The following is a 24426-nucleotide window of genomic DNA, read 5'->3' on the forward strand; positions in this document are numbered from 1 at the left end:
GGATGCAATAGATGATATGTGTGGAGGTACAGGTGAATCTGTGGCGGATATGGAAGTTTCCTTTGGGGCCTTGGAGGGAGGTGAGAGGGGAGGTGTGGGCGCAAGTCTTGCACCTCCTGCGGTTGCAGGGGAAGGTGCCGGGAGTGGAGGTTGGGTTGGTGGAGGGTGTGGATCTGACGAGGGAGTCACGGAGGGAGTGGTCTTTACGGAATGCTGATAGGGGAGGGGAGGGAAATATATCCTTGGTGGTGGGGTCCGTTTGGAGGTGGCGGAAATGACGGCGGATGATGCGCTGTACATGGAGGTTAGTGGGGTGGTAGGTGAGGACCAGTGGGGTTCTGTCCTGGTGGCGGTTGGAGGGGCGGGGTTCAAGGGCGGAGGATCGGGAAGTGGAAGAGATGCGGTGGAGGGCATCGTCGATCACGTCGGGGGGGAAATTGCGGTCCTTGAAGAAGGAGGCCATCTGGGATGTGCGTTTTTGGAACTGGTCCTCATGGGAGCAGATGCGGCGGAGTCGAAGGAATTGGGAGAATGGGATGGCGTTTTTGCAGGGGGCAGGATGGGAGGAGGTGTAGTCCAGGTAGCTGTGGGAGTCGGTCGGTTTGTAGTAGATGTCCGTGTTGATTCGGTCGCCTGAGATGGAAATAGAAAGGTCGAGGAAGGGGAGGGAGGAATCTGAGACTGTCCAGGTGAATTTGAGGTCGGGGTGGAAGGTGTTGGTGAAGTGGATGAACTGTTCCACCTCCTCGTGGGAGCACGAGGCGGCGCCGATACAGTCATCGATGTAGCGGAGGAAAAGGTGGGGGGTGGGGCCAGTGTAGTTGCGGAAGATGGATTGTTCCACATATCCTACGAAGAGGCAGGCATAGCTGGGGCCCATGCGGGTGCCCATGGCTACTCCTTTCGTTTGGAGGAAGTGGGAGGATTGGAAAGAGAAGTTGTTCAGGGTGAGGACCAGTTCAGTCAGTCGAAGGAGGTGGAAGTGCCCTTCCACTGACACCCTCCTTCGACTGACTGAACTGGTCCTCACCCTGAACAACTTCTCTTTCCAATCCTCCCACTTCCTCCAAACGAAAGGAGTAGCCATGGGCACCCACATGGGCCCCAGCTATGCCTGCCTCTTCGTAGGATATGTGGAACAATCCATCTTCCGCAACTGCACTGGCCCCACCCCCCACCTTTTCCTCCGCTACATCAATGACTGTATCGGCGCCGCCTCGTGCTCCCACGAGGAGGTGGAACAGTTCATTCACTTCACCAACACCTTCCACCCCGACCTCAAATTCACCTGGACAGTCTCAGATTCCTCCCTCCCCTTCCTCGACCTTTCTATTTCCATCTCAGGCGACCGAATCAACACGGACATCTACTACAAACCGACCGACTCCCACAGCTACCTGGACTACACCTCCTCCCATCCTGCCCCCTGCAAAAACGCCATCCCATTCTCCCAATTCCTTCGACTCCGCCGCATCTGCTCCCAGGAGGACCAGTTCCAAAAACGCACATCCCAGATGGCCTCCTTCTTCAAGGACCGCAATTTCCCCCCCGACGTGATCGACGATGCCCTCCACCGCATCTCTTCCACTTCCCGATCCTCCGCCCTTGAACCCCGCCCCTCCAACCGCCACCAGGACAGAACCCCACTGGTCCTCACCTACCACCCCACTAACCTCCATGTACAGCGCATCATCCGCCGTCATTTCCGCCACCTCCAAACGGACCCCACCACCAAGGATATATTTCCCTCCCCTCCCCTATCAGCATTCCGTAAAGACCACTCCCTCCGTGACTCCCTTGTCAGATCCACACCCTCCACCAACCCAACCTCCACTCCTGGCACCTTCCCCTGCAACCGCAGGAGGTGCAAGACTTGCGCCCACACCTCCCCTCTCACCTCCCTCCAAGGCCCCAAAGGAAACTTCCATATCCGCCACAGATTCACCTGTACCTCCACACATATCATCTATTGCATCCTCTGTACCCGATGTGGCCTCCTCTATATTGGGGAGACAGGCCGCCTACTTGCGGAGCGTTTCAGAGAACACCTCTGGGACACCCGGACCAACCAACCCAACCACCCTGTAGCTCAACATTTCAATTCCCCCTCCCACTCCACCAAGGATATGCAGGTCTTTGGACTCCTCTGTCGTCAGACCACAGCGAAACGACAGTTGGAGGAAGAACGCCTCATCTTCCGGCTAGGAACCCTCCAACCACAAGGGATGAACTCGGATTTCACCAGTTTCCTCATTTCCCCTCCCCCCAGCCTGTCTCAGTCAAATCCATCAAATTCAGCACCGCCTCCCTAACCTGCAATCTTCTTCCCGACCTCTCCGCCCCCACCCCAATCTGTCCTATCACCCTCACCTTGACCCTTTTCCACCTATCACATTTCCGACGCCCCTCCCCCAAGTCCCTCCTCCCTATCTTTTATCTTAGCCTGCTGGACAAACTTTCCTCATTCCTGAAGAAGGGCTAATGCCCGAAACGTCGATTCTCCTGTTCCCTAGATGCTGCCTGACCTGCTGCGCTTCTCCAGCAACACATTTCCATCTCTGATCTCCAGCATCTGCAGACCTCATTTTCTCTTCTTACATTGGCTGTGTCTGTTGACTTTGCTCTTTCTCCTTTTCACACATTAGGTTATACCCTTCTACATCTCTAATTTTCCTCCACCACTATTATCACTGTCATTGCCTTTAGGTCTATTGCACATTTTAGAATTAGAATTAGGCATTATTGTCACATATACTAAAGTACAGGAATGCAGGAGCGTTGTGCAAATGTACAAAGTCGCCATTCCCAGTGCCATCTTAAGTACAAAGGTGCCTAGGTACAAGAATAGATACAAAAATAAAGAAATAAAGTTAAAAGTTTAACATTACAGTCCTTCTTTAGCAATAGTTCTGCAGATGCTCTACGCTGAGCTTTCCCCAGGACAGCTTGCACTCCTGATGAGGGCTTGTTCCCTCCCACATGCTGGGATCGATCTCTGTGCTGCCATCTCACTGCTGATTGTCAGAGTCCTGCCTGGGCCCCAGTCCCTGCCACACTCTGAACCCAGATGCCATTGCTTCCACGACCGAGCTCTCTCCAGAAGGTAAGTGAAAATCACAAACTAAAGAACCATGATGCTATTCTAAACTAAACTAATTTGCCTTCACCTGGTCCATATCCCTCTACTCCCTGCCTGTTCACGTGTTTGTCTAAATGCTTCTTAAACATTGCTACCATCCCTGCTTCTACCCACCCCCCCTGGCAGCACATTACTGGAACCTGCTCTCCTACATGTAAAAATCATTCCTTGTAACCTCCTTTAAATTTACCCCTCGCACCTTAAACCAATGCCACCTAATATTTGACATTTTCACCTAGGGGAGAAAAGACTCTGACTATCCAGCCTATTCATACCTCTCATTATTTTATATACTTCTATCAGGTGGCTCCTCAGCCTCCAATGCTCTAGTGAAAACAATCCAAGTTTGTCCAATCTCTCCTTATAGCTAATACACTTCAAATCTTCAGACCACAATTATTCCATTTGCTTATTGTGTTAATCAAATATTATTCAATTTTTCAGCGAGCCTGTGGAGGTCACCTGAGAAGCTTGTGCCTCCTTATAACTTCAATTGTTTCATTCAGAAATAATGAAGCCCCCCCATCCCCCTATCATTATCCTTTTATTAATAACTCCCAGTTAAATTAGGGATGCTCCACTGGGATACAGAGTCAGGGTTTTGAATCACTTCAGTGGTGAAGTACAATTCACTACGTTTATGGAATGTATTAAAAGCAAAAGCATAATGAGTATTACTTCAGTTTGTGCCCTGGTTTATTCAAATCATAACAAGGCTTTATGCCGTGCTGAAAGACAAATTAATAATGGCTGTTCTCCAGAACTTGACTCCCATCTGCACCTATCAGGTTCAAATAGGCTCTCCCTAACCAATTACAGTCATAGAGATGTACAGCATGGAAACAGACCCTTCGGTCCAATTTTAAATATTGTAATTGTACCAGCTTCCACCACTTCCTCTGGAAGCTCATTCCATACATGTACCACCCTCTGGGTGAATTCAGGTAGAAGTTATTGACTAACAATGGAGTCATTGGTTTTTGGGCATCACTGGACATGTTAAGTCCATAATCAGAACTTGTTGAATGGGTATGAAGACTGAAGGGGATGAAGGAGCTGATTCTGCTTCTAATTCATAAAATCTGGGCCTAGACTGATCCAAACTGAAGGGTTTGAAATTGGGTCATGATCAAATTATTTCGGCACCTGGCACATTGTGTATAGAGAGCTCTCCTTTCTTTAGGACTGGATGTCGGACTATTGCCCTGCAGGCAATACAGAGCTCACATGGATTCTGGATGGGGTGGTGCTGGAGGGTGGGGGGAGGGAGTTGGGGATGTGAGACAAGGAACTGTGGGTGTTGTGGATGCAGTTGCTAAAGGTTATGGAACTGAGCGTTCTTGCTTTTCCTGATGCCACGGGAAGGTTTCTTAAGAAGCTAAATAGAAAAACAAACTCACACATCTAGTTGACAACCATGGGCTCGAATGAAGAAGCATGAATTGATTGGTTCAACACCTGTTTCTCTCAACTGACTAATATTGAAGAGGAGACCTTTCACAGGTGTTAGATCCCTGATTAACCTAATTCAAAATTACTGAAAAAAAGACAGTTATTTTTATCTTGCACTTATCTGGGAATATCACAAGAATATTAATAAAAAGGGAAACAAACATTTATATGGTGTGTTGTAGATGCATGCTTTATATATGTATTTCAATATCATTTCTGTTTGAGTTTTCGAACTTCAAAATAGTGTTTTTCTATGTGTTTGAAAGAAATAATAATTAATTTCAGTATTTCTATAGCCATGGTGATTTTTAAATAAAACAGTTTGTGAGGGCTAGTTTTCAAATCAATGACCTTTCCATTTACCTTAGGATGGTTTGTAACCTAGCAAGGTAAATAATTGTGCCTCAAGGCTTTTTTTAAACTTGGGGTAACACCCACAATTTCAAAATTCAAGAACACCAACTTTTACAAAGAGACACCCTGCAGTTTTGCTTCTGGTTTTGGGGCGTTCTTGCAGAAGTTTTCATGTGTAAAGTTGCTCCTGAGAAAAGGAACAGCTAATTACACCTGTTAACATTAATGACATTAAAGTGAGTGAAGTTAGTGATCATTTCAGACCAGAGGTGTTTGGATAAAGCCTTGAAAAGTTTACTCGAATCTGAGAACTTTTAAGCTCAGATTTATGATCGCTTCCGGAAGAAGCTATCAGTCTTTCCAGCCTGGGAGCTAAAATCAAATTAAACCCCTTAATGTGTTAAAGAAGTGATTTGCTGCTGTGAGTACTGCACAATGGAGGATCTAATGTACAACAAACATGGTGATTCGGGGACCTGTAAAAGGAGCATTTTTTTAGAATTAGTGGGAATATAGTTCCCTCTGTTTTCAAAATCTTTAAGTTTATGTTATAAGTAAATAGTCTCTGTTATTTTATTTTATTATTTGCTTAATAAACTTCTGTTTCATTGTTAAAAACAAATCTGTGACAATATGTGCTTGTGCTTCAGTGAGACATCACCTCCTTAAAACTAAAATGAAACAAAGTATGATCTATCAAGTCAGATTTCAGTCTGGAATCTATTTGGTAATAACATTAACCGGGATTAGAACAATTCGTTTATCGTAAAAACTGAAAGAACTGTAGATGCTGTAAATCAGAAACACAAACAGAAATTGCTGGAAAAGCTCATCAGGTATGGCAGCATCTGTGCAGATAAATCAGAATTAACGTTTTGGGTTGAGTTTGTTAACTCTGATTTCTCTCTGCAGATGCTTCCAGACCTGCTGAGCTTTTCCAGCAATTTCAGATTGTGTCGAGCTTGTTTATTATGTTTGGTCATGCTCAGGGCGGCACGGTGGCACAGTGGTTAGCACTGCTGCCTCACAGCGCCTGAGACGCGGGTTCAATTCCCTGGCGACTGACTGTGTGGAGTTTGCACGTTCTCCCCGTGTCTGCGTGGGTTTCCTCCGGGTGCTCCGGTTTCCTCCCACCATCCAAAGATGTGCAGGGTCAGGTGAATTGGCCATACTAAATTGCCTGTAGTGTTAGGTAAGGGGTAAATGTAGGGGTATGGGTGGGTTTCGCTTCGGCGGGTCGGTGTGGACTTGTTGGGCCGAAGGGCCTGTTTCCACACTGTAATCTAATCTAATCTAAAATTAATCTTCAGGGTTTTATCCTGCCACTTCTAGTTTGGAACTATCACTAAATCTTTGAAGTAATCTAGTTTGTGTCTCTTTCCCTTTCCAGGAACTCTGGTCTATACAAGCATCTTCATAGGACAGCTCGAAACTCAAAATAAAATTAAAAAGAAATTTTCTCTCTAATCTATGAATGTTACCCTTAAACTTAAAAAAAACCTCTCCTGACCCTTTGTTTATCTTGTTTGGTTGTGTACATAAAGCCCAATGATTCTAAAGTGAAACCTCAAAAACGATTTTAAAAGAAATAACTATGGCTACAGAAATACAAGTTATTTATTATTTACATGATGTGTAGGTACCGGTGTTGGAGTAGGATGGACAAAGTCAGAAGTCACATGACACCAGGTTATAGTCCAACAGGTTTATGTGAAATCACAAGCTTTCTGAGTGCTGTACCTTCATCAGTTGAAGCAACTTCATCTGTCAAAGGAGCAGCACTTTGAAAGCTTGTAATTTCACATAAACCTGTTGGATTATAACCTGGTGTGGTGTGACTTCTGACTTTATTAATTTCAGACTCACAGAAAGAGCCATGGCTATCACTAACCCAGAATCCACCAACTCAAACTAAAAACAAAAATATATTAAAAGTACACTTAAATCATATGGTCTACATCACAGAGGAGGGTACTGATTGGTTGAAAATTTCAGTCTGATTGGTAGAGGCGTTGCTATGGAGAATGCAGCAGTCAATTTTGATTGATAGATATCAGCCAGGGTTTGTTTAGATTTTAAACCAGGCAGATTGACTCTGACTGTTCAGGCTGTCACCTACTTTGTTGAGTTGGAACAGTCACAGTGTGTGTACACGTTCTTCCTATCTGCGGAGAACAGGGCCCTGTACGTTAATGTATGTGGCTTCCGGTATTGCAAATGCAACGCACTGTAAGCCACACTGACAATCCTAAATTGGTTGTCAGTGTAATTCTTCACATATTAGGATTATATTACCACTTATCTGCAAGACAAAACTGTTCACAAAATAAGTCCAAGTTGTCAATGCCAAAACAGGCAAAGGGGATCGGAATTATTTTAAGTCATGCTAAAATATAATGTCGCTACACGGACACCAACAAAGCTAAAGTGAGCACTTTTGCATTTGGGTCTGAAAAGGTTAGCACTGAGGAGTTCCACAAACCCCAAATTATTCTAAATTCCAATGAATATAATCCCAATCTATTCAGTCTCTCCTCATAAGCCAACCCCCTCAAGTCCAGAAATAACTTAGTGAATGTCCTCTGCACCCCCTCCAGTGCCAGCACATCCTTTCTCAAGTAAGGAGACCAAAACTGCACACAGTACTCCAGGTGTGGCCTCACCAGCACTGTATAGCTACAACATTACCTTCCTGCTTTTAAACTCAATCTCTTTAGCAATGAAGGACAAAATTCCATTTGCCTTCCTAATTACTTGCTGCACCTGCAGACCAACCTTCTGTGATTCATGCACAAGGACACCCAGCGCCCTCTGCACAGCAGTGTGTTGTGCAAACTGGCCAAGCCAGCCCCCCCTCCTCCCCCAGTTACCTATTCTTGAAAGTGGATGGTGGTGGCAATAACATTCCTCATGAGCAGAAGCCCCTTTCTGCAGCACAGTGAGCTGGTAAGCCTATGGAACAGAGGGTAGAACTCACCGTGCCAGTTTATTGAACATAAGTGGATTAATGTCTCAGTTAAAAGAGGGAGCAGAATATTGTTATAGAACTACATTAAACGTTGGTCTGCTAATAGCATGAACAATAATTTATATCTGTATAGGATGCCAAGCTGAACGGAGTGTGCCAACATTTGATTTGTGATTAAATGTAACTGACAGTCAAGGAATAGTAATCATCAGTCAAATGAGTCAGTAACATTGTCCACGCTGGCATTCACAGTGGGAATCTGATACCTGGAATTGGAACATCATATTCTACACTTCGTGGGCTGAATCATACCATGATTTCATTCATTAATTTCACTTGAATTCTGTGTAACTACAACAAATTGACAATATTAAACAATGTGGGAGTCTCGCACTTTTCCTTAATGGATTTATAGAGTCAGACTATCAAGAAGAGGCCCTTCGGCCCATTGAGTCTGTATAGCCAAAAATATTTTGTACTACTCTAGTCCTACTTTCTGTGCCTTGTTATCAATGTTGTGACTGTTCAAAGTGCACAACCAAGTACTTTTGAAAAGTTGTGAGGTATCCCGCCTCAATTATCCTCCCAGGCAGTACATTCCGGACCCCTACCCTGCTCTGGTTGAAACTGTTTTCCTCAAATCCCCTCTGATCCTCCTGCCTTTCACTTTAAATTATACCTCCTTGATATTGACCCATCAACTAAGGGGAACAGTTCCTTCTACGCTCCCTGTCGATGCCCCTCATAATCCTATACCCCTCTATCAGGTTCCCCCTCAGCCATCTTAGCTCCAAAGGAAACTACCTGAGCTTATCCAGCCTCTCTTCATCACTGAAATGCTCCATCCCAGGCAGCATCCTGGTGAAACTCCTCTGCACCCTCTCCAGTCCAATCACTTCCATCGGTGACAGAACTGCACACCATAATTTGTTATATCTTTACATGTTATATTTATAGTTATATTACAGTAATTTACAGTTACTGTATTTTATGGTGGCACAAATTTACACAACATCGACATTTTGATTTAATTCTAGTATATGACAATAATGTTGGTATCTACTACAAAAACAGAGCACAAACTTCACTCTGTTGAGGTTGGTGATACAGATTCCAGAGTGAAATCTAACTTTGGTAGATCATGTTTAACTTTTACGATTGGTTACAATGGTTGTTAGTCACGGAACATATTCAAATGATATTGTGAATAACATAAATTTATTTCCCAAAAGTTAAAGAAAGCAAAGCTACTAATATTACATATATAAAACAGTTTAGAAAAATTTTAACATGAACATTAAAACAAAGTTTCAATTTGTTCCTCAACAACATCCTTTACAGATACTCAATTCCAGTGAATTGTCACTCATATCTTAATTTCTTGTTTAACTGCGTCTTCCCAGATTTGATGGCTTAGAGACTTACTTCTAGTTCTGATGATTTCAACATCTTTCCACTTCTCAGTGGTTGAAAATTTCTACACAAAATCTCACAGCTTGGAGACTTCATAAACTTCGCTAAGATGAAACTGTTCTCCTGAACTGAATCCTGATTCCGCAATGAACTCAAAGCTATTAGTCTGTTTTCTCTGTACATTATAACAGCTCAAATTTGTAAATACAGAACTTCAACAATTAACATCACAAGTACAGGTACTTAACTAAACTCATACACTTTCATTGAAATAATGTAATTTCATTATTCCAAGTGACTGTCGGACCTCTTAAAAAAAGTTACTATCAGAGAACTGAAACAGCAAATTTAGTTTAAAGCAAGTTTAAAATTCCAAATACCCAACATGCAAATGTTCATTGTTATCACAGTAGCCGTCTAATGGAATTTGGATAAATATTTGATGGGGGGAAATGTTTACAGGGGTGTGTGAAGGATCCAAGGGGTATACCTAATTAGACTGTTGTTTGAAAGAGCTTTAATATCGCGATGGACTGAAAAGCCTTCTTTTTTCTGTACTATTTTAAGCTTCTATGCCAGTGTAGTGATTTCCAACTGTATACATGATGTGGAGGTGCCAGTGTTGGACTGGGATGGACAAAGTTATAAATCACACAACACCAAGTTATCGTAAGTGTATGCAGAATGTCAAAAGCTCATTGTTGTATCGATCCAGCTATTGGCTTATACTTTGCGCTGTCACAATACAGCATTGTCAAAGATTACAATCCTTTATCATGGGATTGAAATGGTGATATGGTGGTGGGGGGAGGGGAGTGTGGTGTGGTTGCAAAGTTATGGTGACATTGAATGGAATAGTTATGGTAAATGAATGAATGTATCTTCTTGCAACATCTGACAGTGAATCTTTAATACAGAGACTGTTAACACCAGAGGTTCAGTGCCTGACTCTCATCTCAGTTAGCTCTGCAGAAAATAGAAACAAGGTAGATGCTGAAGATTTTAAATAAAACCAAAAACTGCTGGAGAAACTCAGCAGGTCTGAAAGCATCCATCAAGAATGAAGCAGAGTTAACATTTAGAGTCCAGTATGACTATTCTTCAGGCGAAGAATCACATTGTACTTAAAACATTAACTCTGTTTCTCTCTTCATTAATGCTGACTGACCTGCTGAGTTTCTTCAGCACTTTCTCTCTGCTTTTACGCCACTGAGACACTGTGGGGTAGTTACTTGAGTAGCAGCTCAAAAATGGGCATTGCATGTCCCGTCCAGAATTCCAATTCATTGCAATCAAAGGAGACAGTGGGTAATAAAAACAGGTGTCATTTACCTGGTATATACTATGCCCAGGTGCATCCCAAACCCTATCTCCATCTGAGGGGAGTCAGAACACTTGCAATTGTGCTCCTTGGAGGTACCTGCTATGACACATGAACAAAGATATAAACAAAAAGGAAGATTTATTTACAAAAACAATCCCCTTTGAAATTAAGCAGAAAGTTCACTTCCCCAAAATTTCAGTTAATGATCCAAAACAAGATGAATATTCAAATCGAAACTTTGATTCCCATCTTGCCACTTCTAACCTTTCAGTGATACCCCTAGTGCCCCAGAGTTGCTCCTTTGTAATTTTTCCACAAGTGTTGAATCGGCATTTTTGCAGATGGGAGCGAAATGTTACCAGTTTGTTTTGAATTTGTTACACAAAGTGTAATTCTTTCTATAATTGATTATAGTCACGACTGTGATGCTTTGTTACATTTATCCAGCTTCATATTAATTGTCAGAGCTGAATGCATCCCAGTAAAGTCAAATTAAATCTGCATTCAGGGAGGAAATTACCTCGCAAGGCAGAGGGATGTTCAGAACAGGTGGTTCCCTTACATTATTACAGGGGAATAAAAATACAAGTGTGTTGCCTGTAACAGACTTTGCTTGTGAATAGTCGATTGGCTACAGGGGTGTTTTGCTGGTGGTGGTGAAAGAAAAAGGCACAGTGGTTTTCGTGGTGGGAAGGTCACTCAGTTACACTCCTGGATAGAAACAAAAACAAGGAAATGGAAGACAGAACTAAGGGTAGTCGTTAAAGACATATTTGATGATTTCTAAACTAAGGCCTTTTCACTCTTTTTTAAAATACAGTCTATATATATATTTTTTTAAAAATCATTAATATTCATTAACAACACGGTTCTGAGGAAGGATCACTGGACATGAAATATTAACTCTGATTTCTCTCCACAGATGTTGCCAGATCTGCTGAGCTTTTCTAGCAATTTCTGTTTTTGTTTCTGATTTATATCATCCGTAGTTTTTACAGTTTTTATTTAGTAATATTCATTGCTCGCCTCTGAGTCTCAAATCCACTACCCTGTCCCTTTGATAAAGTGACGACCTTGATTTAACGGTGCTAATAGCAATGACATTGTCAATATCTTCTGTCATTGGACCACTGAGACTGACACATCTGGAGCCTGCTCATGTGTACTTAAACATGGAAATCCAGAGGTTGCTCTTTGCTTCTCCCAAGGGTGCATCTGCTGATGATCTCTAGCTAAGGAAAATCAATTGGAAATCAATTGAATTTTTCAGACCTTCCACTGTTGGCTGTTAGACTTACTGCAAAAAGTCTTGAAACAGTTAGACAGTGCTCAATGAGACATAACTAGAGTTTTATCAGCATAATAATTTCATAATTGTTACTAAAAGCCATCCATGTCATGAAAAGCTGCTTTTAGTTTTGTGGAATGTGTGAAGATTCTATGTATCATGCTGTGTGTGTGCCGGACTGGCAGTGATGGAGAGGAACTTAGCTACCGAAATTGTATCATTCGAGGAAAATGGTTGCAACATTTGATCCTGTCTAGGAACAGGGGTGTGGCTTGTTGCAAGTATTTCAAAGGTTGTCTAAACAGAATGGGCTATGGAACAATTGGTTTACTAGGGGAATGCAAAACATCCAGGGGAACGCAGACCCAGGAAAAGCGATGGATATGAGCTGCTGTTGAGATAATCCATGCTGAAGTAGTTTTTGTGGGAGCTCCAAAATTAGGATTCCAACAATGAAGAATTCCTTGTCAAGTTTAAGTGAGACCCACAATTTCATCAAATTCTGGGAGATTGCTGAGAATTCCATGAGATCTATTTAGACCACTTTAAATTTAATATTTTCCATTGGGTTTGATTACATTATGTCTATTATCCATATTTACCTTGTGTTATTTTTGGATGTTACAATATAAATCCTATTTTTTGTTTAGATTGCATCGTTCTTCTAACTTTATAGTTATAGAGTCATACAGATGTACAGGATGGAAACAGACCCTTCGGACCAACCCGTCCATGCCGACCAGATATCCCAACCCAATCTAGTCCCACCTGCCAGCACCCGGCCCATATCCCTCCAAACCCTTCCTATTCATGTACCCATCCAAATGCCTCTTAAATGTTGCAATTGTACCAGCCTCCACCACTTCGTCTGGCAGTTCATTCCATACCCGTACCACAGTCTGCGTGAAAAAGTTGCCCCTTAGGTCTCTTTTATATCTTTCCCCTCTCACCCTAAACCTACGCCCTCTAGTTCTGGACTCCCCAACCCCAGGGAAAAGACTTTGTCTACTTATCCTATCCATGCCCCTCATAATTTTGTAGACCTCTATAAGGTCACCCCTCAGCCTCCGACGCTCCAGAGAAAACAGCCCCAGCCTGTTCAGCCTCTCCCTGAAGCTCAGATCCTCCAACCCTGGCAACATCCTTCTAAATCTTTTCTGAACCCTTTCAAGTTTCACAATATCTTTCCGATAAGAAGGAGACCAGAATTGCACGCAATATTCCAACAGTGGCCCAACCAATGTCCTGTACAGCCGCAACATGACCTCCCACCTCCTGTACTCAATACTCTGACCAATAAAGGAAAGCATACCAAACGCCTTCTTCACAATCCTATCTACCTACGACTCCACTTTCAAGGAGCTATGAACCTGCACTCCAAGGTCTCTTTGTTCAGCAACACTCCCTAGGACCTTACCATTAAGTGTATAAGTCCTGCTAAGATTTGCTTTCCCAAAATGCAGCACCTCACATTTATCTGAATTAGACTCCATCTGCCACTTCTCAGCCCATTGGCCCATCTGGTCAAGATCCTGTTGTAACCTGAGGTAACCCTCTTTGTTGTGATTGGAGGGTTTGAGTTATAGGAAGAGGCTAAATAGGCTGTGGCTTTTATTCCTTGGAATGTTGGAGGCTGAAGGGGTGAATTTATGGAGCTTTATAAAATCATGAGGGGAATAGATGGGGTGAATAGCCAAAGTCTTTTTCCCAGTGTAGTGGAGTCCATAACTAGAGGCCTTAGTTTTAAGGTGGGAGGGGATATATTTAAACGGAACAAAGAGGCAACTTTTTTCACGCAGAGGATGGTACATGTATGGAATGAACTGCCAGAGGAAGTGGTGGAGGCTGGTACAATTGCAACATTTAAAAGGCATCTGGATGGGTATATGAATAGGAAGGGTTTGAAGGGATTTGAGCCAAATGCTGGCTAATGGGAGTAGGTTAGGCTAGGCTATCTGGTTGGTGCACAGGGGTTGGACCAAAGGGTCTGTTTCCATACTGTACAACTCTATGACTGAATGACTCTATCTCTACTTTAGTTTCTATCTTAAACATAATAGAAATCACTTAATTGTTATGAGCAACTTTCTTCATGGTCAACAACAGGTGCCCTTGCGTCACTGTTGTCTGCAAAATTAGGGTCAATAAATTCATCATGTTAAAGCTGATGTACCATAGAAAAGCATTGTTCCAAGGACAGTAAAATACTTGTAATAAAAATCCAGCTCAAGTTACATGAACTGTGAAATTGTGGAAACAGTGCTCCAATGTGAAGCCTTTGTTGAATATCACTATTAAGTATTTAAATGGATGGATGCCTTCACAAATGACTGTTGTTCAACTATTCATTAAACTGTGCTGATCTGTAAATTGTCACTTTGCAGAGAATCTAATGACAGGAACTCCAAGTTTTTGTTATGTACCTACAAACATCTGATGTGGCACGTTCTTGGCTTAGTTTCTTACAGCAGGGCTCTTCCAAATATCTAAATGACACCAAGGTGCTAGCCCCAAGGGACAAGCCTCCATGACAATCCCACATTAACTTTCCACAAGCAGATGGACATTAAAGTCATTAGAGGTATATGTTCAATAAGTGAGCATTTCTCTTGAGTTCAGGGAAGATATTGACTCTAATGCTGCCAGAAATCAGTCATACTCAACCTGTCCATGTAAAGGTCACACTAACATTAGCCTGTAATGCTGCTGCTTTATTTGAGATGCCAGAAGCAACTTAGCTGCCGTTATCAAGATGCCTTTGTCATGTTCTGTGTCTCAGGTGAGTGATGCTCTTGTCAAGTGAACAAACCCTGATTCACAGATCAGTAGAGCAACAACGGATCAAAAAACCCTGGCATTAAAGTAGCAGGATCTCTGAATACCAGAACACCTCCATTAATTGTACCAATTTGTTACACAATTTCCCCAGTCTTTAATGAGAAAAACAGTGATAATCTGTGAATATTGAGCCAATCTCACTGCTGTCCGCAATTTTAGTTTTGTAGTCCTAATTTAGCTCTTGGGGTGCAGGGATAGAGAACTATCTTGTTGTTCTAATGTGTTGTTTTATCTCATCCAGTGCTGAAGTGCTGGGAATCATGGAAATTAAGCCATTGTTGGATGAATGTTTAGGTTCTGCTGGGGATGGGCACAAAAGCGGGTGGCTGATCCCAGTGTGGATGCGCCAATTCCCTGGCTCCATACCATCCCTGGCACACGTGACAGGGTTACCCATCCACAAGTAGTGGATACACAACCCAGGCAGAAGTGGGTCCTGCAGATGCCGAAGTTTAGAGTCAAGATTAGAGTGGTGCTGGAAAAGCACAGCAGGTCAGGCAGCATCCGAGCAGCAGGAAAATCGACATTTCAGGCAAAAGCCCTACATCCGGAATTCCTGATGAAGGGCTTTTGCCGAAATGTCAATTTTCCTGTTCCTTGGATGCTGCCTGACCTGCTGTGCTTTTCCAGCACCACTCTAGTCTTGGATACACAACACAGCTCATCAAAGATTGATTAAAGCCCATTATCAGAGGCTGGGATTGCCCAGATTTTAAGATTGTGAGGGGCATGGATAAGATGGATATCAGGCAGAAACTGAACTGGACTCACCACAAAAACATAATGGCTATAAAAGCAGTCTGAAGCTATGAATACTGCAATGAGTAACTCAGCTTCTGACTCCCCAGAGCCCATCCAGAGTGTGGAAGTCAGGAGTGTGATGGAATATTCCCCACTTGCTTGGATAAGTGCAGCTCCAACAATACTCAAGAACTTTGACATCATCAAAGTCAAAACAGCCTGCTTGATTGACACTGCATCCACCACCTTTAACAGTCACTCCCTCCATCACCAACACTCAGTAATAGCAGTGTGTATTATCTGCAAGACATACTGAAGCAATTCACCAAGGCACGTTAGACAACACCTTCCAAACCACGACCACCTCCATCACTTTTGCATTCGGGAAAGAATTTGATGACTGCTTTCTGATTTAACACAATTACAAATAAACAAGCAAGGAATGAGAATAGGCCCGAGCCTGCTCTGCCATTTAATAGGATCATGGTTGATCTGATTTTAACTTCATCTCTACACTCCTGCATAATCCCTGATTGTCTTCCATCCCCCTTGGTCATGAAGAGTCTCTGCCTCTGCCTTAAATATTTAAAGCTTCTGCAATTCCAAAGACTTGCAATGTTTCCTCATCCACACCTTAAATGGGTATTGCCTTATTTTTAAACGGTGTCAATTCTGTAAACACTAATAAGTTGTGACTGTGTGTAATGAGCTAGAACACAGCCATGTAATGTCAGTATACATTAAAGGAAAACTCAAACTTCATGTGACATGAAGTGGAATTGATCTGTGACGGGGACACAAAATCAAAATTAAACCAGACCTCCTTAAATGTGAGGTGCTGCATTTTGGGAAAGCAAATCTTAACAGGATTTATACACTTAATGGTAAGGTCCTAAGGAGTGATGCTGACCAAAGAGACCTTGGAGTGCAGATTCATAGCTCCTTGAAAGTGGAGTCGCAGATAGATAGGATAGTGAAGAAGGCGTTTGGTATGCTTTCCTTTATTGGTCAGAGTATTGAGTACAGGAGTTGGGAGGTCATGTTGCGGCTGTACAGGACATTGGTTAGGCCACTGTTGGAATATTGCATGCAATTCTGGTCTCCTTCCTATTGGAAAGATGTTGTGAAACTTGAAAGGGTTCAGAAAAGATTTACAAGAACGTTTCCAGGTTTGGAGGATTTGAGCTATAGGGAGAGGTTGAATAGGCTGGGGCTGTTTTCCCTGGAGCGTCGGAGGCTGAGGGGTGACCTTATAGAGGTTTACAAAATCATGAAGGGCATGGATAGGATAAATAGACAAAGTCTTTTCCCTGGGTTTGGGGAGTCCAGAATTTGAGGGCATAGGTTTAGGGTGAGAGGGGAAAGATATAAAAGAGACCTAAGGGGCAACGTTTTCACTCAGAAGGTGGTACGTGTATGGAATGAGTTGCTAGAGGAAGTGGTTGAGGCTGGTACATTTAAAAGGCATCTGGCTGAGTATATGAATAGGAAGGGTTTGGAGGGATATGGGCCGAGTGCTGGCAAGAGGGACTAGATTGGGTTGGGATATTTGTTCAGCAGGGACGAGTTGGACCGAAGGGTTCTGTTTCTGTGCTGTACATCTCTGTGACTCTATGACTAAGAGTCTGAGAGTGGGGTAGAGGGTTTGACAGTGGGGTCATGGGACTGTGAGAGAGGGAGAAGTGGGTTATTAATATGGGGTGGAGGTGTGTGGGAGAGGAGTAAGAGGGAGCGTGACAGTAGGGGCTTGGGAGTATGACCATGTGGGTCGGTGGGTGTGACCGTAGTGATGGATGGGTGTGACTGAGGGAGTGGGGAGGTGTGACCTTGTGGGTGGTGGGGTGAGTCTGTAGGGATGGGGGGGGGGGGGGGTTGTGACCTTGTGGGTGGGTAGATGTGACAGTGGGGGTTAGGGGGTGTGACAGTGACAGTGGTGGGTATGAGTGCAGTGACGGGGTACTATGAGAGCAAGAACACCGTTTTTATAAAATAGTGAGAGCCTGACACTGGTTATTGTTGCCTGAGAGCTTGAGATTCCCTGACGGGTCACACCCCCCACTGTGGGAAGCTCTGTGTCACGCTGTAGTGATTATAACTCAGGGCTATTTCCAACAAGAAGATAATTATGAGTATTTGAGTATTTGCAAATTGTCCTGATGAGTGCAAAATAAAAACTTCAGTGAAAATGTGTTTGTTTTCAGCAAAGTTTACTTCTGTTACACCAAATAGCTAACTATTATAAGAATGAAGAGCAGGAATAGGCCATTCTGCCCCTCAAGCCTGCTGCTTGATACTATCATGGCTGACCTCATCTCGGCCTCAACTCCTCAAATTTTATTTGTCCTTCGACTCATATTTGGCTCCTTTTTGCTTTGAACAGTCAAGGGATGAAAATACATGATGCATCATTGCTGACTCATTCATAAAATTTCTCTTGCCATTTGATTCATTGGGAAGAGGAGGTTCAAGAGTTCGAGTGACTTTAACAAGAAATTGAAGAGGAATTGGCTCCAGTGACTACTTCATCAATTTGTAGCCAATTTGGCAATTTCCAATGTACCTTCTGTTGCTGATAAAATGCAAAGTTGGCTGTCTGGGCTTGAGGTTAATGCTGGCATGTTGCTCACACATGTCTGACCCCTTGCGCTAAATATAAATGTTTAAGTAGTCTGACTGAGGCTGGTAGAGAGACTCTTCTGCAGGAGATACATCTTGACTAACATTTGGAGATGACACATTTTGGCATGAGATCAGCCATGATCTTATTGAATGGTGGAGCAGGCTCGAAGGGCCAGTTGGCCTACTCCTGCTTCTAGTTCCTATGACACATTTACTTGAAGAATAATTTTTCCCCCAGAGGGTTGTAAATATATGGAAGGTGTGCTTGAGAGGGTGGTGGATATAGATTCACTTGTAACATTTTAGAAACATCTGGATGAGCATTTAAAATACCAGGTCATAGAAGGATATGGATCAAGTGCAGGTAAATGGGAGTAGTGTAGTTTGGTGTTTGTTGGTCAGCATAGGCATGGTGGGCTGAAGGGCCTGTGTTTCTGTGCAGTGTGACTCTATTTCCAAGGAGGTGAAGTGGTTTTGGATTTCAGAATTAAAGCTGCCTGTTGTGATGATATAACAAAATCCTCACTGACAACAGCAGGTACCTGTCCTCTCCCTATGGCTTGGAACAATGTCTTCTTCCTCTGAGTGAGCCTTGCCACCCGCTATTTATTCCACGTCCCTGGACTGAAGCTTAACGCTCCCCCTAAAAAAGAAACAGGCAGTCAGACTCTGTGTAAGATACTAAAACTGGGCAAAAAGTTCACCCATGGGGTCGGAACAAGGGCAGACACTCAGTCCACTCTCAGAGGTCACATGTCACCAGGTTATAGTCCGACAGGTTTAGTTGAAGTTACTTCACCTGATAAAGGAGCAGCGCTCCTGAAGCTTGTGATTTCAAATAAACCTGTTGGACTGTGACCTGGTGTAGTGTGACTTTTGACCCTGTCCACCCCAGTCCAACACCGGCACCTCCACATCAAGTTCTGAGAGCAGAACTGAGACACAAAGTGGGACTGAATGAAGTATTCTTACCCATTGGTTATTCCTGTAAACATGGCTTGCTCCATTTTCAGAGACCAAAGCGTTGAAAATGCAGTATAATCTATCAATCCATTTATGTTGATACGTTGTCAGTGTCTTTTCTACAGAATCTCTGCAAAGTAAACATACATGTGATCTGTGCGGTGCATCTTGCAATTAGAGGGACAAATGTTCTATGCATTTGTGATCTGTTATATTGAATTGTTATCTTTAAACAAAAAATGTAACTTTATAATTTAAATAGAGTTTTCAGTCTTGTCGGGCTATATAGTCAGACTTGTACACAATGGTGTACATTGAAGTCAATCCGTTGCAGTATACTGTCAACACTCAGAGACAAACTCTTTATGGTACAATAACAGTTCACTGATAATAAGGCATGTCAAATGTTAACAATTAGATTTTAATCAAAGCCAGCTCACAAGTTAGCTCTTTCATCCCATTAGTATGTAGTCATGCAAACAATAAGGTTCAAAATACTCCTCCACAGACACAAATGTGCAAGCCTGTCAGTTGAAAAGGAGAGATTATTCTCTTGTCTGTTACTGCTACACTCCCTCATAGTTCTAGTTAAAGCAGCACCTGTCCTTTTCCACAGTTACACTGACTTCTGCAGAGAAAGTAATGATAAAGACTAACAAATCCACAGCACCCTACTTTTCACTGCTGGTCAAAGGAAGAAGATGAAGGAATTGTGGTTATCTTGATTCAGCAACTGAGTGGAAAATTCTAAATATTACTGAATAAGATATGAAAAGTGAGAGAGAACCCCAGAAAGTATAGACTTGTTAGGTTAATATGTTAGAATCATAGAGATGTACAGCGTGGAAACAGACCTTTTGGTCCAACTTGTCCATGCTGACCAGATTTCCTAAATTAATCTAGTCCCATTTACCAACATTTGGCCCATATCCCTCTAAACATTTCCTATTCATATACCCATTCAGATAACTTTTAAATTGTACCAGCCTCCACCACTTCCTCTGGCAGCTCATTCCATACACGCACCACCCTTCGCGTGAAAAAGTTCCCCTTAGGTCCCTTTTAAATCTTTCCCCTCTCACCCTAAACCTATGCCCTCTTGTTCTGGACTCCCCCAACCCCGGGGAGTAAGAGAGTGAGTTTTGAGATTTGTAGTTCACATTGAGGTTTTGGATGTAGGTTTGCTCGCTGAGCTGGAAGGTTCATTTCCAGATGTTTCGTTACCATACTAGGTAACACCTTCAGTGGGCCTCAGGCGAAGCAATGCTGAAAAATTCCTGCTTTCTATTTATATCTTTGGGTTTCTTTGGGTTGGTGATGTCATTTCCCGTGGTGATGTTATTTCCTGTGGTGAAGTAACTTCCTGTTCCTTTTCTCAGGAGATGGTAGATGGGGTCTAACTCGATGTGTTTGTTGATAGAGTTCCGGTTGGAATGCCATACTTCTAGGGATTCTTGGGAGTGACTTTGTTTGGCTTGTCTTAGGATGGATGTATTGAACCAGTCGAAGTGGTGTCCTTCCTCATCCGTATGTGAGGATACTAGTCAGAGAGGGTTATGTCTTTTTGTGGCTTATAATTAAGGACAGAATGGTTGACTTTTTTGAAGTAGTACCTAACATAGTGGACAGAGAAATGTCTCTAGGTGTAGTTTATATGGAATGGCTGAGGGTACTCAGGTAGTTTTCGTCTCAGAGGCTGTCAGTTAAGACTAAGACTCGTGGGATTGAAGCCAGTACTGATCAGGCTAGGAGACTGGCTAGCATATAGAGTGGGAGCGATAAAGAAATATGCTGAAATAGTTCTTGTACTGGGAACATAAGAGCTCGGAGCAAGAGGAGGCCATCTGGCCCATCGAGCCTGCTGCCCATTCAATAAGATCATGGCTGATCTTTCCGTGGACTCAACTCCACTTACCCGCCCACTCACCATAACCCTTAACTCCCTCACTGTTCAAACATTTATCCATTTTCACCTTAAAAACATTCAATGAAGTAGCTTCAACTATTTCACACTGGGCAGGGAATTTCACAGATTCACAACCCTTTGGGTGAAGAAGTTCCTCCTTAACTCAGTCTGAAATCTGCTCCCCCCTTATTTTGAGGCTATGCCCCTTGTTCTAGTTTCACCCACTAATGGAAACAATCTCCCTGCTTCTATCTTATCTATTCCCTTCATCATTTTATATGTCTGTATAAGATCCCCCCTTATTCCTTTTAGGGATATCAACAAACCACTATTTTTATTAATGGCTTCTGGGCATACAACAAACTTGCTGAAGTCATAAAGGTAAAGTGGCCATTGTCCTACAGGGCCACTCCTTCATTAGAGAGAGAAAGAGAGAGAGAGAGAGAGAACAGGTGATGCTTTAACCTGAGGGGCACCACACCTCAGGAGAGGTTGAGAAGGTTTATCCTTCATGGTAACCTCAGCTGGTGCAGGAACTGAACCCACACTGTTAGTATCAGTCTGCACCTCAAACCAGCCATCCAGCCAACTGAGTTAACTGAGGCTCTCCTGCTACACTCAGAAAGGCTGGGATGCATAGAAAGTAGAGCAGTTGGGTGCAGAAAATTACAAACGGATCTTGTTCGATGAAGAGAATGTGGAAAAGTGTGGCAGATTGAGTGTGATGTGATCCATTTTGGACCAAATCAAATAGATTCTAATAGTGCATAGCTAGAAACAGTGACAACACCATGCCCTCAAATTACTAAAATGCGGTGGTCAAATAGTCACACAGAATAATAGAATCTTAAACCCTTAGACCTAGAAGGCAGAATATAAAGGAAAGGAGTTTTTACCTTGTTGTACGAAACCATGGTCATTTCTGTACTCTACTGAATGATCCATTTGCCTTAGAAGAAGCAGATTTACCAAAATGCTGAGCCTTATGCACAATCACTTGAGCTAGACTTGTATTCTCAGGAATGCAGGTGGTGAGCAGTGGTTTGATTGAAGGTTTTAATATTCTGAAAGGAATTGATGGGACACATAAAGATATTTACATCTGGTGGGGCAGGTTAGGAGATGGTGTCAGAACCTGAGAATAGAGACATTTTTAGACACTGAGGAACCTGGTGGGAACACAGAGGAGTTGAGGTTGAAGATCAGTCATGGTTGCGATTTTTGAATCATGATCTTAATGAATGCTGAAGGCACTCAAGTGACAGAATGCCCCACTCCTGCTCCTCTTTCTTTCTTCTCATCTTCTCAAAATCAGAGAGAGACCAATGAGGAGAGAAATTAGGAAATGATTCTTCATACAAAAGGTGATGGAAATTTGGAAATCTCTCCCACAAAAGGCAGCAGTATCTAACTCAGTTATTAAGCCCGAGATGGATAGATCTTTGTCAGACAAGGGTGTTAAAGGACAGGAAGACAATAATGGAGTTGGAATGCAGTTCAGCCATGATCTCATTGAATGGCATACCAGATTTGATGAGGCTGAATGGCCTCCTCCAGTCCTGGCTTTAGAGTAAAAGTGAAATGTCTGCTGCCTGTCTGTCTGTTATAGGAGTTGGCAAATTTCTCTGAGATCCTGAGATCAATCAGGATTTAGTGGGATGACATCCTAGACCAATGGGCATGCTGTAGATGTGTTGACAGGGACACACTCCTACATTGGGGTGGGATGGCCTGGGCCTCCTGGCAGGCAATTCTATAGCTCGACCTGAACTGTGCCATCCCAGTCTGTAACTCATAACTCAGATGTACCTCTATAACTCAGAGACATGCTTCAACCAACCTGATCTGTACAATCCAAGCAAGAATGTGACAAACTTATGTCATAAATTCTCAACTCTTTTTCATTCTTCATTTGTGTTTCCTCTCAGATTTAATGTGAGGCATGTTCTGAGAAAGTACAGATAATAGTTTGGGAAGGGCAAGTCAGCAGCTCCATGAAGACTCAGAGAAGGTGAAGAGGCTAGAGTAAGAACAGAAGAGATTGACAGGGAAGAGACAATATGCAGGAAGATATCAAACTGCAAGCAAGAGAGCAAAGCTCATTGAGGAGGCTTTTGTCCAGGATCCTCTTCAGGTCAGGTCCAGGTTCCTCTCATCTCAGGTCCAGAATGTGATATTGGCAGTACATCAGAGGAATGTGGTATCAGAGACTAGATACAGGAAGGATGTTTCCCTCTGCCTGTGGGGTAGAGGGGCAGTCTAGAAGCAGAGAGGCACAGTCTCAGAATAAGGGGCAATCCATTTTCGGACTGAGCTGAGCTGAACTGAGAGGAATTTTTTCTGTCAAAGGGTAGTGAATCTTTGGAATTGTCTGCCTTAGGCAACACATGAAGGCTCAGTCAATGAGTATGTCGAAGACAGAGGTTGGTTCTTTTGAGATATTACATAGATCGGGGCCATGGGGATAATGTGGGAAAGAGATGCTATAATAGATGATCAGCTCTGAACTAATTGCATTAGGCTTGAGGAATGAATGGCCTGCTGCAGTGCTCTGATGTGTGAACGTTGTACAGCAAAGCTGTGGGAAAAAAAAGAGGCACCTTCAATTACTCTGGCAGTAAAGTCTGATTGCCACTTTTAAATAAGACATTAAATGGGACAGGGATAACTGAAGGCTGGACTAACCAGAGACAAAATTGGGAAGAGGTTGCGTTTATAGGCCGGAACAAGAGCCTAAATCGAAATTTATCAGAATTTTACACAACATAGACTGCATGAAAACCTTGCCTCTCATAAATCTCACTCAGTAAAACATTACTCCCAAGTGGTCGATTAAAGTAGCAGCCCCAAGGCATGTGAAGACATGTACAAAGATGGAGTGTTTTATGTAGTAAAATATTTTAATTTAGAAGATTAGAATGGGATTGTAATAAATCAATTTATTAATTGTAAAGCAAACTCTAAAAGAAAATTGTACGGCTTGAAAGAGTTTTTTTTAAACCATACAGTAATTGAAGACAATCTAAAACCACTGACACTAGGAGGAGCGGGGGCCTGATTTAATATGTGTGACTGAACTGGCTGGAACTTTGATCATTTTATCCTGATTAAAATTCAACACTAAATCTACATCAGGATGCAACTCACCAGACTGAAGCCTCTGAAACTGAACTGGGACACTCACTGTCAGTGCACTGCGTTACAGGAAGTTGGAGTCGGGTGGAGTCCCATGTGCTAGCAGCCCAGATTTTGATTCTGGGACGTAGATATATGTCTGCAGCTTTAATACCCAACAAAATTAATTCCACACTTACATACCCTGAACCTTGCCAATGGATCAGTTCTGAGCTGAATGCTAGTCACCCTGTAAATGAGCAGAAAGAAAGATAGATAGAAACACTGGGATTTATAAAGTGCCTTT

The sequence above is a fragment of the Chiloscyllium plagiosum genome, unplaced genomic scaffold (assembly GCF_037043375.1).
Source record: "Chiloscyllium plagiosum isolate Xiang-an unplaced genomic scaffold, Cpla_swu_hap1 HiC_scaffold_37, whole genome shotgun sequence".
Taxonomy (NCBI): domain Eukaryota; kingdom Metazoa; phylum Chordata; class Chondrichthyes; order Orectolobiformes; family Hemiscylliidae; genus Chiloscyllium; species Chiloscyllium plagiosum.